Below are 16,945 nucleotides of genomic sequence, written 5' to 3'. Positions count from 1 at the left end.
TAACATGGGGCAAAAGTATTGACAGTTCACAGACAGGGGAATACAGATTGATATAACAGCAACTAGGAACCTAAAAACCTGTTCCAACATACCAAAATAAAATAAAGCTTAACCATAAGTATGCACCATAATTAAATATTTAAAGAGAATTATAATGGTTAAAAATAAAATATTCAAGTAAATGAGCCCTTCTGTATAATATGAGAGGGAATATAAATTGTTACAAACCTTTCTTTAAAAAAAAATTATTTGGAGAGAGACAAAGACAAACAGAGAGAGAGAGAATGAGGGTACCCAAGCAGGGAAGCTATGACACAGTCATTTCCATTTAATCCTAGTCTTAGGAAACAACCTGAATTTCAGGAATAGTATTTAAAAAAAGTAAACAATATTAAATTTGAAATGATACTAAGTGAAGAATGGTAAACACTTTTATTGCCAAATCATAGTAAGATGGCTGTTAACACTAAGGTATATTTACAGAATAAATGCAATTGACCCTTGAACGACATGGATTTGAACTATGCTGGTTCACTTACACACAGGTTTTTTTCTGTACATACAGTAATGTCCTGTAAATGCATTTTCTCTTCCATATGATTTTCTTAATAACATTTTCTAGCTTACTTTATTGTAAGAAGACAGTGCCTATCTAATACATGTACAAAATATGTGCTAATCTACTGTTTATGTTGTTGTAAGGCTTCTGGTCAACAGAAAGTGACCAGATGTAGTAGATGATTTTTTGAGGGGTCAAAAGTTATTTGTGGCATTTCGACTGAGGGGTTGAGGGAGTCAGCACCCCTAGTCCCTGCATTTTTCAAGGATCAACTGTACTTTGTGATTTTTTTTAAGTTTTATAGAGATAATGGGTAATTTTAAAATGCTATAATACTAAAAACTTATAAGACATTTATATAATATGGTTATCACAAATATATCTATATAGAGAGAGATAGATATATAGATATAGATATAGATATAGATATAGATGATATAGATATAGATATGAAGAAATGTGGAAATGAATCCCAGATATACCCTAAAAATTGTGAAATGTGGCAACTGACATATTCCTCTCCCATTGTAAAGGATTGCTCATGATGTCTCTCTGACTTGGAAAATATCCAGGGAGTGGAAGCCAACAGCATTGGCTCTGGAGAGAGAGAGAGAGAGAGCTTAGACTTGAGACCTGGCTATGCCACTTGCCATGTGATCTTCAGCAAGTAGTTTACCCTAGATGTTCCCTGATTCCCTAGTCAGTGTAAGCATGACATTACTATGTGTGCCTTATGCATTGTGAGTAGTTAAGTGGCTTAAAACCTATGACAAAGACTCTCTGACTACTTTAATGCTGCTCCTCTGAGACCTCTTTTTGACTAGGTCTTGCCCTTGGGCTCTGCCCTAAGCCCATTTAGTCCAATTTCAGCAAGAATCCTGCTGGGTTAGTATAGTGAAAATCAGCCCCCCCCTCCTTGATATGTGATCAAATTCCTTATCCCCCACCTTCAATATCTTATCACCTGGCCTGCCTACAGCAAAAATTCTGTCAAGTTGGCTTAGCCAGAATCCCCTAACCCCTGAAGTCCCCTTTCAGCATTTTTCCACCCACTGACCCTCACCCTGCCCCTTGGCTATAAATCTCAACTTGTCTTTTTGGTATTTGGGGTTGACTTCAATCTCCCTCCCCTATTACAAAACCCCATTGTCTTAGTCCCGCTGAAAAAAGTCTGCCTTACCATCTTTAACAGGTGTCAGAATAGTTTCTCCTTTTATACCTACAAAGTAGGTACAAAAGTACTTCATATAGAGTGTGTGCTTAAGCAATTTTGGCTATTACAATCTTTATTACTATTAATATTTTATATTTATATAATTTTATAATTATATATATTTATATATAATTTAAATATATATTTATATATAATTTAATTTAACATATAATATTATATATAATAATATATATAAACATATATAATGTATTTATATACATAATTTTATATTATAATTACAATTTCTTAAAAATTTCCAGCACTGTCTGGCTTGGAAAATTGACCATGGGGAGGCGATCTCAGCAACCTACACTTCAGTCACTGCGTTTCTGACCGCTTAATCACCTTAACTTCAGTAAGGGTGGAGTCCATGACCTTGTTGTTTGTGGTTACCCCTCCAATGTGAAGAAGACTGCCTGACACATGGGAGACTTGTAATAAATATGTGCTGATTAAATAATTAATTAATGTTTCAATCTAACACAAAACCTTTAGTCTTCAGTTATCCTTCCCTTAATCATAGAAGATGCTCCTTGGTCTCATCATCAAACTCTACTCAGCATTTCCTAACATGATTGACTTTCTGTAAATTCACACAATTTTTTGGAGTGGGTCTTGTTTTCAAAACAAATGTTGCTGAATAACTTTTCATATCCATGAAAATAAAACCTTACCTAAATTATAAGCTACCTGAGAGCAAAGAATTTGTCTCCTGTTTTCTTTTTTTTTTTTTTTAACATGGATCCATAGGTCTTCTATGAATAGTTTACATACATTTTTCAGCATGTTAAGTATTAAAATAGTGTCTCATAAGATAAATGTCCGTCTTTGAGCTAGAACCTAACTTGCAATTATAGCTTCTCATATTAAAGTAAATGTATTAATAATGTGAAAAATAGACATGAATGGACAGCTCAGAGCCTGTTGCAGGGCTCAAACTCATGAACTGCAAGGTCATGAGCTGAAGTCGGAGGCTTCACCGACTGAGGCATCCAGGCGCCCCATTAGTGGAAGCATTGCTGTGAGCCATTGCAGAGAAACGGCCCTACCCATCTCTGAATTGAGCCAAAACCTTTGGACGGGGCAAATTGGTAGCTGTCGTAAGCAATTGCTTGGGGCAACAGACATCCTGATCACAAGACTGATGGTTGTGGACGTTCTGAAGATAGAATCAGTAATCAATCAATGTATATAACTCAGAGTAGTTTAGCTTAGCACCCACAGACAAAAAAAAAAAAAAATTTTTTTTGCCTTGTTAACTCATGAAATTGCCCTCTGACTATCCTTTTCCTTATTAACAACCCCTTGCTTTCTCTGTACAAGCAGGACACTATTCGAGTTTCTACCTGAATCTGTGCTTCCGAATTGCAATTCGTTGATCCCAGAAAAATGCTTGTTTGCTTCTCATTGTGGCTCTTTATTTTCAGGTTAACAATAGAAATGAGGTTGGTGGCTATAATCTTTTTCTTGTGGTTCCGTTAAATAAATACAGGGCATCTTTAATGATAAAACAACACTTTTGGCTTGATAGAATATGATTTTTTTAATAAAATGTGATTGTTTTATAAAAATAGTTACTTAAAAGGCTACTCAAACTATTCAACCAGTTATGTTTTCTTTATGGAGATCGTTAGGTAAAAGAAATACACAGAATATCTTTCCAAAAGTTTATTAGGAAGCATGTGATTAATTAATGGGGTGCTCTGTCTGCTGTTGTTTTATATGTTGGATGTTAATTATGGTCCAGAGGTTACTATATGTGTTTACAGTTAGATTATTCCAACTTTAGGCTACTTCCTTCCAAGAAATTTTAATCATTTAGTGGCATGTCAAACAAGGTATCAGATGGAAAAATTTGAAAAGTATAAATTATTCTTGAAAGATTTGAATAACAGTGGCAGTTGAAACTATGCTTTCAGCAGGCCTCTTAAAGACAGACTATTTCAAACCACACTAATGCAGTAACTATGATACATTGATCAATATAAAAGATGGACACAAGTGAGGCTGGAGAGACTGTGTAAATTTTTAACATTTGAACAGGTGGCCAACTTACCAAAACAACTTAAACCTTTATGGTATCTTATGCTGAGACACATCCTGGTGTTTTACAGTGACATTAACATTAAAATTTAATTTTTTTCCCGCAGAGTTAATAATTAGCCAGTGTCAGTGAACAAAAATAGTGAGAACCCATCAATTTTTGAGTGTCATTTTGAAAGAGGAAGGAAAGATATTCTTCCTGTCGTGGGCCAGTGAATATTGCCATGCGCTGGTTGCTAAAGAGGAGAGTTGTGAATACGAAGGTAAGTGGCTCTCAATTCTATTGTTGCTCTCATTTTCAGGAATTTAGGAAAGTAAATTATATCTCTCATTTCATAAAGTGATAGGTGAGGGAATCAGTATACATCCAGATGCTGATTCAGGGTCAGAGCTTCCCTTTATTCTAAAAGCAAAGATCTGAACGCTAGGTTAAATCAATACCATAATAAACTCTCAAATTTCTCCTTTGTAATATGCGTTACTTGATAAGTTTAAAGTACTTAACCTACAGTTCTCTAGGATAGTATGAAGAGATACATTAATCCTAGTAACCTATTTGGCTGCTTGGTTGGACGTCAGGCCGTGATAATACATAGTCTCTTAGCAAATAAATGGGGGTTGAGCTGAGCCTTCGTCATTTACTGTTTTTGCCAACGCTTGTACGGACAAAGGCAGATGTGAGGGTGGCTACACATTGAAAGCGGCATTTAGATATCTTCAGAAGCCTTTCAGGGACAAGATATTTTGTTCCCAAATTATTCCCAGCTTATTTACCCAGTTTATAGCTATGACTGGTTTGTTGCTTCCTCCCAGAAACTTTGATTCTTTGTTCCACATTCCTACTTGTAATATCTTCATCCAGCCCTTGATGTTTTTTTTTTCTTTGTGTTTTCTGCAGGCTGTATTCCTTAACATACCAATCCCATATTTTCTGTTAACTGCCATGTTTGCGCCTCCCTTTTAAAGGATTTCAGAGTTCCTGAAGCTTCTTGCCCTCTCAACCTAAATTCCTCTGAATACTCACTGTGCGTTCTTCTCTGAGTACAAGTTTTAAAAAGAAAAAGTATAGTGAATGATAATACAAATAAATTAATTTGTACAAAACTTTGTAATTATCTGATACATTGCTAAGACAGTATTGAGGGCATTTATTTATAAAGCAAGTTTATTTTGTCTCACACCATCTTGTTAAAATTTTTCAGTGTCAAATTTGCTTCAGAGACGCTTTCCTCTCTCTTAGATGAATGTCGTAGGCTGAGTAATAGCCCACCACGAGATACCCAGGTCCTAATTTGGGAACCTGTTACTGTGTTACCTCTCATGGCAAACAGGACTTTGCAAATGTGATTAAATTGAGGAATTTTACACAGGGAGATTATCCTGGATTATCTAGGTAGACCCACTTGTCATCACATGGATTCTCAAAATCGGGGACCTTTCCTGACTGTGGAAAATGATCGGAGAGATTCAGCATTGCTCATTCTGAAAATGAAGGAAGGAAGCAATGAATCAAGGAATGTGTGTGGTCTCTAGAAGCTGGAAAAAGTAAAGGCAATGGATTATTTTGGCACCTCCTGAAAGAAACACAACACTGCCAACATTTTTTTTTCCAAGAGAGAGAGAGAGAGAGAGAGAGAAGGCATGCACACACAAGTGAAGGAGGGGCAGATAGAGAGAATCCCAGCAGGTTCCACACTGCCAGTTCAGAGCGTGATGTGGAGCTCAAACCCAGGGCTATGAGATCATGACCTGAGCTGAAGTTGGACACTTACCCAACTGAGACATCCAGGTACCCCAACCAACATCTTGATTTTAATCCAGGGAGATCTGTAGTGAACTTTTGATGCACAGAATTGTCAAACAAAACATTTACCTTGTTTAAGGCACTGAATTTGTGGTAATGTGTTACAGGTGACAATAGGAAATTAATACAGATGATAACATCAGGTGCAATTTAGTAACTAGAAGCTAAGTTCCTTTATAATAGTCAAAGCTCTGAGATTGATTTGTAGTTAAAGCCACCCTGTCTTCTTCTCCAGCCTTCTCCTGGAAAAATAGTGTGTGTGTGGCTTCTACTTTATGTCTCTGCCCTCTTTCCTGTTTCTGTTCCTCTTCATCCAACTAGTTACCTTCAGTCTCCAAAGCTTGTAAAGTTGGAGTAGTGGGAGTCAAAAGAACAAATTTGGAAGCAAGTGGATCCTAGACTGATAACAGTGTTGTGATCTATAATCTTTGCTCTTTGAACTTGGAATATGTTTCGTTCTTTTGCTTTTGGGCACTTCTTTGCATTATTGAAGACACCAATAGCCCAACTTACTGCTGCAATGTCTATTTCTCTACATAATTAAAATTTTCACCAGAATTAGCAAGCTTCTAGTCATGTGCTACACCTTTTGTAGCCCCAGGCATATGAAAGTCTACTCTCACCCCTCACCCACTGCCTAAGCACTGGTACTTCTCCAACTACAGTTAACCTTGTCCTTAAGATTTCTCAGGCATTTACACAGACACTGTTTTTCTCAGACCTTGTTTATTGTATGAAAACCCCTACTAAAGGCTTATAGTGTGGACCTCACAAGTCTCCTCTCCCTTGTCTTACAGTGAAAGAAGGACACCCTTCCCTTGTGGAGTTTGGAAACCACAGTGGATTGCTGAAGTTCTCGCCAAAGGTTTTCCTCAAGAATGGTCTTCAAAGATTGTCTAACTACTTATGCTTTTATATCTTTGCTATGAAAGAATGACTTAATAGTCATTCAATCAAGTTTTAAATGCTACTTTGAACTTTCTGCAACTTGATCTCACTTTGTCAAAACCTGGAAAGAAAGGACACATTCTGAAAACCTTGTTTCCACACCACAAAACATCATTGCTGTAGATAGATTCTGATATTAAATAATACCCTTATTATTTCTTCTCATGCTTTAGCTTGCTTGTGATTCAGCTACATTTTTTTAATCGCTTCCATTTTCTTTCATCTCTTAACTTCTCTCTCTCTCTCTCTCTCTCTCTCTCTCTCTCTCTCTCTCTCTCTTTTAATCTTCCCACACTTCTTTGTCCTAGTGTGTTGAAAATATAAATGGTCCTGCCATGGTTCCTAACATTTATTCATTCATTCAACCAAAGTTGTGACTAAATAATATTCTCAAAATATTATGCTCATTGATAAGGATGATGTAGAGGTTATTCCACCTGACCTCAGGGAACTTTTAATTTAATAAGGGCAAAGACCCACATAATCAACTCATCTATCTCTGAAATAAGAAATCTGTTAATCCTCAAGCTTCTGCCTACACATCTTCATGATACCCCCCCCCTCGTTATGGGGTAATTTCAATCATTCCACTATTTTATTAATTTACCAAAATTTATCAAACACGTAAAATGGCCAATTGGTAAAAAATATTTGGTCACTGTGTTTACATATATTTAATTACATGGTAGATAAATATATGCCTTTTGACGCCTATAATACTTATTTTTTCTTAGAGTAATTTAGATTACAATGTCAAGAACTTGTTTTCATTGTTTTCTTTTTAACCTAATTGATAGCCATATGCAAAATAAATTCAGTTTTATCTGCTTCATTTTTATCTTTATGGGTACATTTTATTATTTCTCTTTATCTTGAAAAGAAGGTATATGAAACTATAAAATAATTGCATTATTCCTTTCTCTAACCCTGGCAGTTATGCTCTCAGCCCCATGCCTTACAGACCCGATAAACCTGGCCCTTGCCAGGGGGACAATAAATCGCTACCTGTCAAAACCTAGTGGACATTTCTTTTTATTCTTGATCAGCTTGTGTATAGGCCTTCTGTCTTATTCCACTTTTCAGAGTGAATGTGAACCAGTGTAGAGTCTCATCTTTTTCCTATTCTTTAGTAATTCAGTTTATTTCTTGTGCCTGTAATTCTGTTTCCTCCCGGGTATTCAGTCCATTAGGTGAGTAATCTGATTTGTATCTGCATTTGCAGAAGCAGGCTTTGTGGATTGTACCTTGTCCTCACAAGCTGAATTCTCTGTCCTCCTGCTCTCAGTTGTCTTGTAACGGGCGCCTAGTCCCCGGATGTATAGTACTCACTCATGACATCAATGTACTTTGAAACTCCACCAATCACTGGCTGGACTGATTACATAGTGCAACTCCTTTCGAACATAGACTAATGTTCCTTATGTTCTATGTGCTCCCTTTCCCCATGAGGATTGCTATCAGAGTTGAAGGGCCACATTGAGAATCCTCTGTGATCTTTTTTCCTAAAAGAAAAGGCTGTTGTCTATTTCCATACAGCATTACCTGATTCTGTAAGCTTTCCAGGTGCACTGAGGAAACATAGAGGAAAATAGAGGAAACAGGAAAATTACTGGAAGAAGGTGCTGGGGAATAAATCATAGATAGGAATAAACAATAGGAACAAAGATAATTTCAAAACTCTGTACTAGTATAGAGTTGCTTTCCTTTCCAAACTGCATATGGAGCACTATTTATTTCAGTGCATTTCTTTTCAGGGCAGAGCCCAACGAGGGGCTCGATCCCACGACCCTGGGATCCTGACCTGAGCCAAAATCAAGAGTCCAATGCTCAACGAACTAAGCCACCCAGGCACCCCATAATCTAGATTTTTAAATGATGAACCATTTAACCCCCTCAAGGTAGACCTTCATTTTTTCTTCCAATTTTAATGATGTATACTTAATATACAAATAGTAGCACATATTTAATGTATACATTTTGATGAATTTGGATATATGCGTATACCTGACAAAAATTATTTTTTTTCCAAACAAGAAAAAAAGAGAAAGAAATCAATTAAAAGGGCGGGGGGGGGGGGAATAGCACTGTTGGCATTTTCACTATTTTTTTTACTCCAGAGAATTAAAATTTCTCAATATAATAAATTCCTGTGCATTCTCACATATTCAAAATTGCCATCTTCTGATAGTTCTAATTATAGTAATTTCGACAGATATGCAAAAGACAGATTAATATCTTCAATATTTTCTAAATAGTCTATTATATGTTTCAGCGTTAGAAAAGTACTCAAAACTCATATTCTTATCTCAAATATTATGAAAAAAAAACAAGGGATTTGTTTCTGCCATATCCATAAAATGCACATAACTTTAGCATATGTGGAAACAGAAAATTTCAAATTAACTTCTTAAAAACAAGTTAATTTTATAATACATTGCATTTAAAATTTTTGTACCAACAATATTATCTTTGAACTATTATGTCTAGGTGATTTCCTCACTGGGAGCCAATCTTGGAAAACTTTTTATTTATTTATTTTTTAAATTTTTTAATCGTTATTTATTTTTGAGAGACAGAGTGCGAGCAGGGGAGGAACAAGAGAGAGGGAGGCACAGAATCCAAAGCAGGCTCCAGGCTTCAAGCTGTCAGCACAGAGCCCTACACAGGACTTGAACTCATGAACTGCAAGTTCATGACCCGAGCCGAAGTTGGACACTTAAGGGACTGAGCCACCCAGGCTCCCCTTGGAAAACTTTTTATTAAAGGATATACTAAAAATGTTTTCTACATCACACATATGCACACACACACACACACACACACACACACAACTCTTTAGTAAGCATGTATGATAAAAATTACTTATTAGCTTCTCTTGGATTAACATAGAATTTGGATGAATCATTACAAGGCAATTTCAAGGGAATATAATAACACTGACTACTAGCAATGAAATGAGTATGATAGCTATAAGTCTCGCTACTTTATTAAGAGCAAAGATAGCAGGATCATTCTCTGTGAACGGCCACCCCTGGAGCATGGCTTTGTGCCACTGAAAGAAGCATCTAGATCTGTTGCCTGAATGACCCTGGGGGGACTACACTGTTAGGAATCACAAGTAACAATAACAACGGTTGGAGTCAAGGCCACTAACGCAAATGAACATGGAAAGACTACAGATAAGAACAAAGCACACATCCTAGGTCAGAAAAAGAAATTGTCAGTTCAAAATGATGAGTCAAATTGCTTCAAAAAAATTCCTCTTTCTGACATATTTGCGTCTACAAACATTGATGCTAGAATGAATTTTTCAGAAGGCAATTCTCCTTATCACACCAAGATTTCCAAACATATATTTTAAAACTAGCATATATTTTCTAATTTCAGCAAAATATTTTGTGGGTGTCAATATTTAGAGAATATGAACAAGAACATAGAAACAAGCTCAGATTCATTATACATGTGTTTGTATACATGCATCAGTAAATATTAAAGAAAAAAGTACCTTGCATCTAGGTTAAAGTGATTCTACTTTGTTAGAAAGAATGTATTTAGAGGAAGAAAACCTTTTTTTTTAATGTTTACTTATTTTTTTTTTTTTTGATAGAGAGAGAGTGAAAGCTGATGAGGGACAGAGAGAAAGAGAAGGAGAGAGAGAGAATCCCTAGCAGGCTTCATGCTGTCAGTGCAGAGCCCAATGCAGGACTCGAACTCAGGAACCGTGAGACCATGACCTGAGCCGAGATCAAGAGTCAGTCGCTTAACCGACTGAGCCACCCAGGTACCCTTAAAGGAAGAAAATCTTAAATTATAGCTCATTAGAGAAATCATCATCTTGATGAATGAGTAAAAGTACTTCATATTTATAGAATTAAAGTATTAAAATGATAAAAAACTGATTTCTAAATTATTTTTTTTCCCAAACACATGGGAAACTAGCACTGGTTTCTGGCTTCCTTCCCTGAAAGCACAGAATCCTGAAGATAACACATACTGATACCTCCCTTCCTTTTTGTTTCTCTCTCACACATGCACATACATGTCTGCATGCACATATGTGTGCCCATGTGCACACAACCAAATACACACAAACTATGAGAAATTTACAGGTATCCTATAAATGGTTGTATCCCCTTGGTGTGTGGAGATGTGAATGTGTGATACCCAGAGTATGTCTGTGTGTGTGTGTGTGTGTGTGTGTTGTGTCTAACCAGAGACAGCTCTAAGTCAAAGATTGGGCATAGGCTAGGGGAGAATCTTAGTAAGATGTGGAAAACTGGATGGCTAATACGGCATTGTGGGAGTGTAAATAGATGACACTGCTTTAGAAAACAGATATTACTTACTAAAATTGAAGATACACATATGATATATATTAGTCAGCTGTGGCTGCCATAAAAGCAGGGAAAAAACATTTTAAGTAAGTAATAATGTTATAAACAGAGACACAGTGCCATTTATTTGAGAAATGCAAGCTTAAATACAATGAGATAACACTGTATATCCATCAGATAGCAACCATTAAAAAGCCAAATAATTTCTCGTGCTGATGAGAGCATAAGCAATTGTAAGAGAGCTCTTTGGAATACTATCAAAATGAAGTATTTGTATATACTATATGCTAGCAATTTGATTCCAAAGTATTCAACCCAGTAAACCTGTGGGACACATTCATAAGGAGTCACATTTAAGGCATTCACCAAAATATTATACTGATAAATAGAGGTATTAGTTCATTCATTATAAGAAATATAAAAGATGTGTATATAATTGATGAGAATGTATGCAGCAGTCAGAAGCAATGAACTAGATGTACATACATGGGGGTATTGCATTATTAAATAAAAAAAATAGAATGAGACAAATAGGATACTATTAATTTATATTTTAATATATATACTCTGAAACTAAAATCATATTTTTAAATTTAAATTCAATTTAGTTAAGGGGCGCTTGGGTGGCTCAGTCGGTTAAGCGTTCAACTTCGGCTCAGGTCATGATCTCAGTCTGTGAGTTCGAGCCCGCGTCGGCTCTGTGATGACAGCTCGGAGCCTGAAGCCTGCTTTGGATTCTGTGTTTCCCTCTCTCTGACCCTTCCCCCTTCATGTTCTGTCTCTCTCTCTCTCAAAAATAAATAAACATTAAAAAAAATAATTCAATTTAGTTAACATATAGTGTAGTATTGGTTTCAGGAGCAGAGTTTAGTGATTCATCACTTACATATAGCACCCAGTGCTCATCCCAATAGGTGTCCTCCTTAATGCCCATCGCCCATTTAATCCATCCCCCCACCCACCACCCCTGCAGCAACTCTCAGTTTGTCCTCCATTTTTAAGAGTCTCTTATGGTTTGTCTCCCTCTCTGTTTTTATCTTATTTTTCCTTCCATTCCCCTATGTTCATCTGTTGTGTTTCTCGAATTTCACATATGAGTGGAATCATATATTTGTCTTTCTCTATTTCTTTCAGTATAATACACTCTAGTTCCATCCATGTTGTTGCAAACGGCAAGATTTCATTCTTTTTTTTTTAATTTTTTTAATGTTTATTTTTGAGACAGAGAGAGACAGAGCATGAACGGGAGAGGGTCAGAGAGAGGAGGAGACACAGAATCCGAAGCAGGCTCCAGGCTCTGAGCTGTCAGCACAGAGCCCGACATGGGGCTCGAACTCACGGACTATGAGATCATGACCTGAGCTGAAGTCGGACACTTAACCGACTGAGCCACCTAGGCGCCCCGGTTTCATTCTTTTTGATCTCTGAATAGTATTCCATTGTGTGTGTGTGTGTGTGTGTGTGTGTGTGTGTGTATACACGTGTGTATATATGGCATACATATATATATATATATATATATATATATATATATTTATGTATACCATATCTTCTTTATCCATTCATCAGTCGATGGTCATTTGGGCTCTTACAGCCACTCTGGAAAACAGTAGGGAGTTTTCTCAAAAAGTTAAAAATAGAACTACCCTATGATTCAGCAATTGCAATACTAAGTATTTATCCAAAGGATACAAAAGTACTAATTCAAAGGAGCACACGCACCCCAATGTTTATAGCAGCACTATCAGCAGTAGCCAAAATCATATTTTAAAAAATAGATGGATAGGAGGAGAAACCATTTATGGAAGGTAGTTTGGAAGGGTGTTTTTTTCATACATGTAGATAAATATTATGTAAACCAATTGTGGAAAGTATATTAGGAGGACATATATTAAATTCAGTATTGTGGGTGGAGTGGTGAATGTGGGTTAAGGTGAGGGATAAGGCATAGAAACCAAACAAAACTAAAAAGCAGGAAAATAAGATAGAATACAGATAGGCTTAGAATGAATGTATGTTCACAAAATTTTTCGGACATATTAGGAAGCAGATAGTATATGATGTCTGGAAGTCTCCAGATGTTCCTTAGAACTCCAGAAATTCTGAAATTAATTGCCTAGTGGCACTTTCTATGTTGACATCCACATATTTTTCAAATTGATCAAGTTCAAATGGCTCATTCCTTTTACCTTATAACTTCCATCCCTTTAGACATTTCCTGTTTTGGTAGTGATGCCAATTGTCTAAGGCTATAAATTGTTCTAATGAATCCTCTAGCTCACCCTCGGCTTTTTTCATCTAGATTACTATGTCCATCCATTCTGTCTCTAATGCCTTCCTTTAATTATTCTTTTGACCTGCCTATATGGATGTCTTTAAAACGGAAATATGACATATTACTCCTTTTGGAGACTAAGTTCTATGAAGCAAGGTACTTGACTGTCGTGCTTACTACTCTATCTCCAATACCTAAAACTGTGCCCAGGATATAATAACCAGTCAATTCTTATTGGAGCCATAGTTTGCCGGGTAGCTTCTAAATACTTCTTAAAATACCCCAACTAAAGTTGGTATCTCTTTAAGTGGGTATCTCTTCTGTGATTAGGTTATAAGAAATACTGACTTCCCTCTTGCTAGCAGTCTTTATTTTTCTTGCTTTGATGGAGCAAGTTGCTATGTTGGGAAGTGTTAGAAGGCAGAGGAGGTTCACTAGAGTATCCTCCAATCCGACACTTTAATACTGAAAAACGAAGCAAGCCACTCCACATGGTTTGCACAGAATTTTATTTAAGGTAACTTATACCGACATGGGCAAGTGAGCAGTTGATCCAGAGAATTATGCAGCTATTCTCTTTGCCCATTTTCTGCAACTTAATCCCCACCTTTACAGAACCAGGGGCGTGGTGGTGAGGCCACAGGGTAGTTAATCTAAGTGGGGCCACCTGTGCACCAGAGGGATCTCTGGTTATCTAAAGCGACGCCACCTGTGCACCAAATGGCAGCACAAGATGGAGAGCTAAAGATGAAGTCAGCATGGTTGGCGTTCCCGCAGGAAGGTAAGGGTTCTAATCACCAGCTCCAGTGTGTGGGTGCAGGGGGTGGGGAGCTTTCCTACACCACTAAGAATTTCTCAGACACTAGCTGGGTGTCCTACAGTTCAACTCAATTTTAACATTATCTACCTGGAGATAGCATCAGATTCCACAGGTTCAGAACTCAGTCCCACAACACTGTCTGTCCCCCCAACTTCAGATACCAGTTGAAGTTCAGGTTCAGCCTACTGGCTATCACAGATTCCCACAAACCTCTCCTTCGGTTCAATTAATTTTCGAGGGTGGTTCACAAGATGCAGGAAACCAGTTTATTCACTAGATTACTGGCTTATTACAAAGGATATTAGTGAACACAACCAACAGCCAGATGGAGAGATACATAGGGTGAGGTCCCCAAAAAAGGGGCCTCTGTCCTTGTAGGGTTTGGGGCCCTGTGTGGTGGCATGTAGAAGTGTTCTGTTTCACCAATCTGTAAGCCCTCTGAACTCCCTTCTTTTGTCCCTTCTTTTGTGTTTTTATGGAGGCTTCATTACAAAGGCATTAAATCATTGCTGGAAACATTGACCATTGGTGATTGATTGAACCTGCAAACCTCTCCCCCCTCCCTGGAAATCAGGGGTAGAGGGTTCCAACCCTCATTCATGATTGGTCCCCAGTGGTAACCAGCCCCCTCACTCCCGCCCCCCCCCACCTTCTTTAAGAGATTCCCAAAAGCCATCTCATTAATATAAACTCAGTTATGGTTGAAAGGCGCTTGTTATGAATAAAAAGACATCTATTTCACTTTTATGTTCCGAATCTTTTTAGGAATGGAGAATAAGAGACCAAATATTATAACAGAAGGTGCTTCCATTGCTTTTATCTCTCAGAAAATTCCAAGGTTTTTGGGAACTGTGAGCCAGGGACCTTAGATGAAGTAAAAATATAGACGAAAGATATTTTGGTCATCTGATACATTTCTTATAAATCACGATATCTCAGGAGGCCAATACAATAAAAGAACTGAGAGCAGCCTCTGGTCAACAACCAGCTAAGAAGTTAGGCCTTCAGGCCAAAAACCCAAAAGGAATTGCATCTTGCAACAACCACATAAGTAATCTTGGAAGTCGATCCTCAGTAAACCTATTGGAAGAAAAATGAATAACTCTAAGGATTCCTTTAATTATATTTTCTCTGGATAATTTTACCCAAAGGACATACATAATAAAATAGTGCTCACTTACTTATTAGAATGACAATATCTTGATTTGCTATCCTCTTAGATTGTAATGACCTAGAATTACTAGGAAATAACTTTGAAATGTGTTTACATTATTATGATTTTAGATTCTATTTTTTAATTTCGCATTCTATTTTTATTTATTTTTTATTTTTTTAACGTTTATTTATTTTTGAGACAGAGAGAGACAGAGCATGAACGGGGGAGGGTCAGAGAAAGAGGGAGACACAGAATCTGAAACAGGCTCCAGGCTCTGAGCTGTCAGCACAGAGCCTGACGCCAGGCTTGAACTCACCGACCGCGAGATCATGACCTGGGCCGAAGTCAGAGGCTTAACCGACTGAGCCACCCAGGCGCCCCTTCACATTCTATTTTTAAAATTCTAGATCAACTGATATTTCATTTCCCTGGATATCTTTAAGCAGAACTGAGTTTGTTTGCTAAGAAAAAATTTTTGGATGAAGTTTTCAGGGGGACATATTTATGTTCCCACTGACTGACAATCCAAGTTACAGTTTTTAGGGCATTTTTCTTAGTCTCAAATCCCCAGCTGGCAATCAATAAGGAAATTAACACAAATGGTTGGACTACTTTATCATTGTTCAGTAAAAATCAGATATCCTTCACTTATTGAATGTCCATTGCATCCTGAAACTAGTATTTTATGATTGCTCTATTGTGAGTTATGGAAAAAGTTGAAAAAGAAATTTAAAAATGAAAGTGAAATTCACTTTGGAAAATGAGCTACAAAATAATTTTTAAGTGTATTCATTTATTGAGAGAGAGCGCATGTGCATGAATGAGTAGGCAGTGAGGGAGGGGGGGAAGGTCAGAGAGCAAGGGCGAGAGTGAATCCCATGCAGACTCAGCAATGTCAGCACAGAGTCTAATGTGGGGCTTGATATGGCCTCAATATGGGGCTAGGTCTCATGAACCAAGAGATCGTGCCCTGAGCCAAAATCAAGAGTCCAACGCTTAACTGACTGAGCCACCTAGGTGCCCCTACAAAATAATTTTTATACACAAAAATGATGTTGAGAAATTCAGAAACAAAAAGACTTGTTAAGAACCTTATGTAACTAAAGGTGGTATTCTCACCCATTTATACAATGGAGAGTATCTTTAAGTTAAGCTGTTATCTTGGTATTAGTAAATTTTTAATTGTAAGTTTCTTTATATATACATATATATGTATATACATATATATTTACATGTAATATATATATATATTTAAATAAATAGGAGTTTATTTGGATGAAACTATAGTTAAAGACAGTTTTTGCTTGCACAGGGCCTAGGAGTGCTGCATTCCCAAATTTCTCCTCACACAAAACACAGTTATGTGATACAACTGTTTCAAAAATCAAGTTTAAAACATTAACTCATTATCTTAAATTTTCATTTCCCTAAGGGAAAGATATTACTTTACTTGTAAATATGTCTTTTTGCTTATTAGTATTTGAATTAAAAATAAAATTTAATATTCATTAATTTTTAGAATCTGATATGTAAACATCTTGTCTAAACACCACGTAATGTTTAAACACCTTCAATATCTCCAGCAAATACTCGTATTTTTGTTAAAGACTTCAGGGACGGGCATGTTTGATAATCCACATTCTGAGGTGGTTCAATCATGTTTGGATAATTCTGCTGGCAAAAGATGATTTTTTATAGTCTTTTAACTCCCCCCCCCCACCATTAATTCTTGTTCGGTCCTGTGAATTCTTACAGGAAATGAAGAAAGTGCCTCATATACTAGCCTTTAGTAA

At 36.8% G+C, this 16,945-nt stretch overlaps 1 long non-coding RNA gene across 1 annotated transcript in view; it reads left to right on the top strand.

Annotated features, from left to right (window-relative positions):
* Positions 1-13,890: 13,890 nt before the first annotated feature.
* Positions 13,891-16,945, top strand: part of LOC123383734 — a 57,023-nt gene continuing 53,968 nt past the window's right edge. The window contains exon 1 of the long non-coding RNA XR_006593879.1: positions 13,891-13,957. This is a non-coding gene — a long non-coding RNA (uncharacterized LOC123383734). The remainder of the gene's footprint in view (positions 13,958-16,945) is intronic.

This window comes from Felis catus, chromosome A1 (assembly GCF_018350175.1).
Source record: "Felis catus isolate Fca126 chromosome A1, F.catus_Fca126_mat1.0, whole genome shotgun sequence".
In the NCBI taxonomy this organism is placed as follows: domain Eukaryota; kingdom Metazoa; phylum Chordata; class Mammalia; order Carnivora; family Felidae; genus Felis; species Felis catus.
Note: the sequence above shows the minus strand (reverse complement) of the source record. Positions and strands in the feature narration are given on the sequence as shown.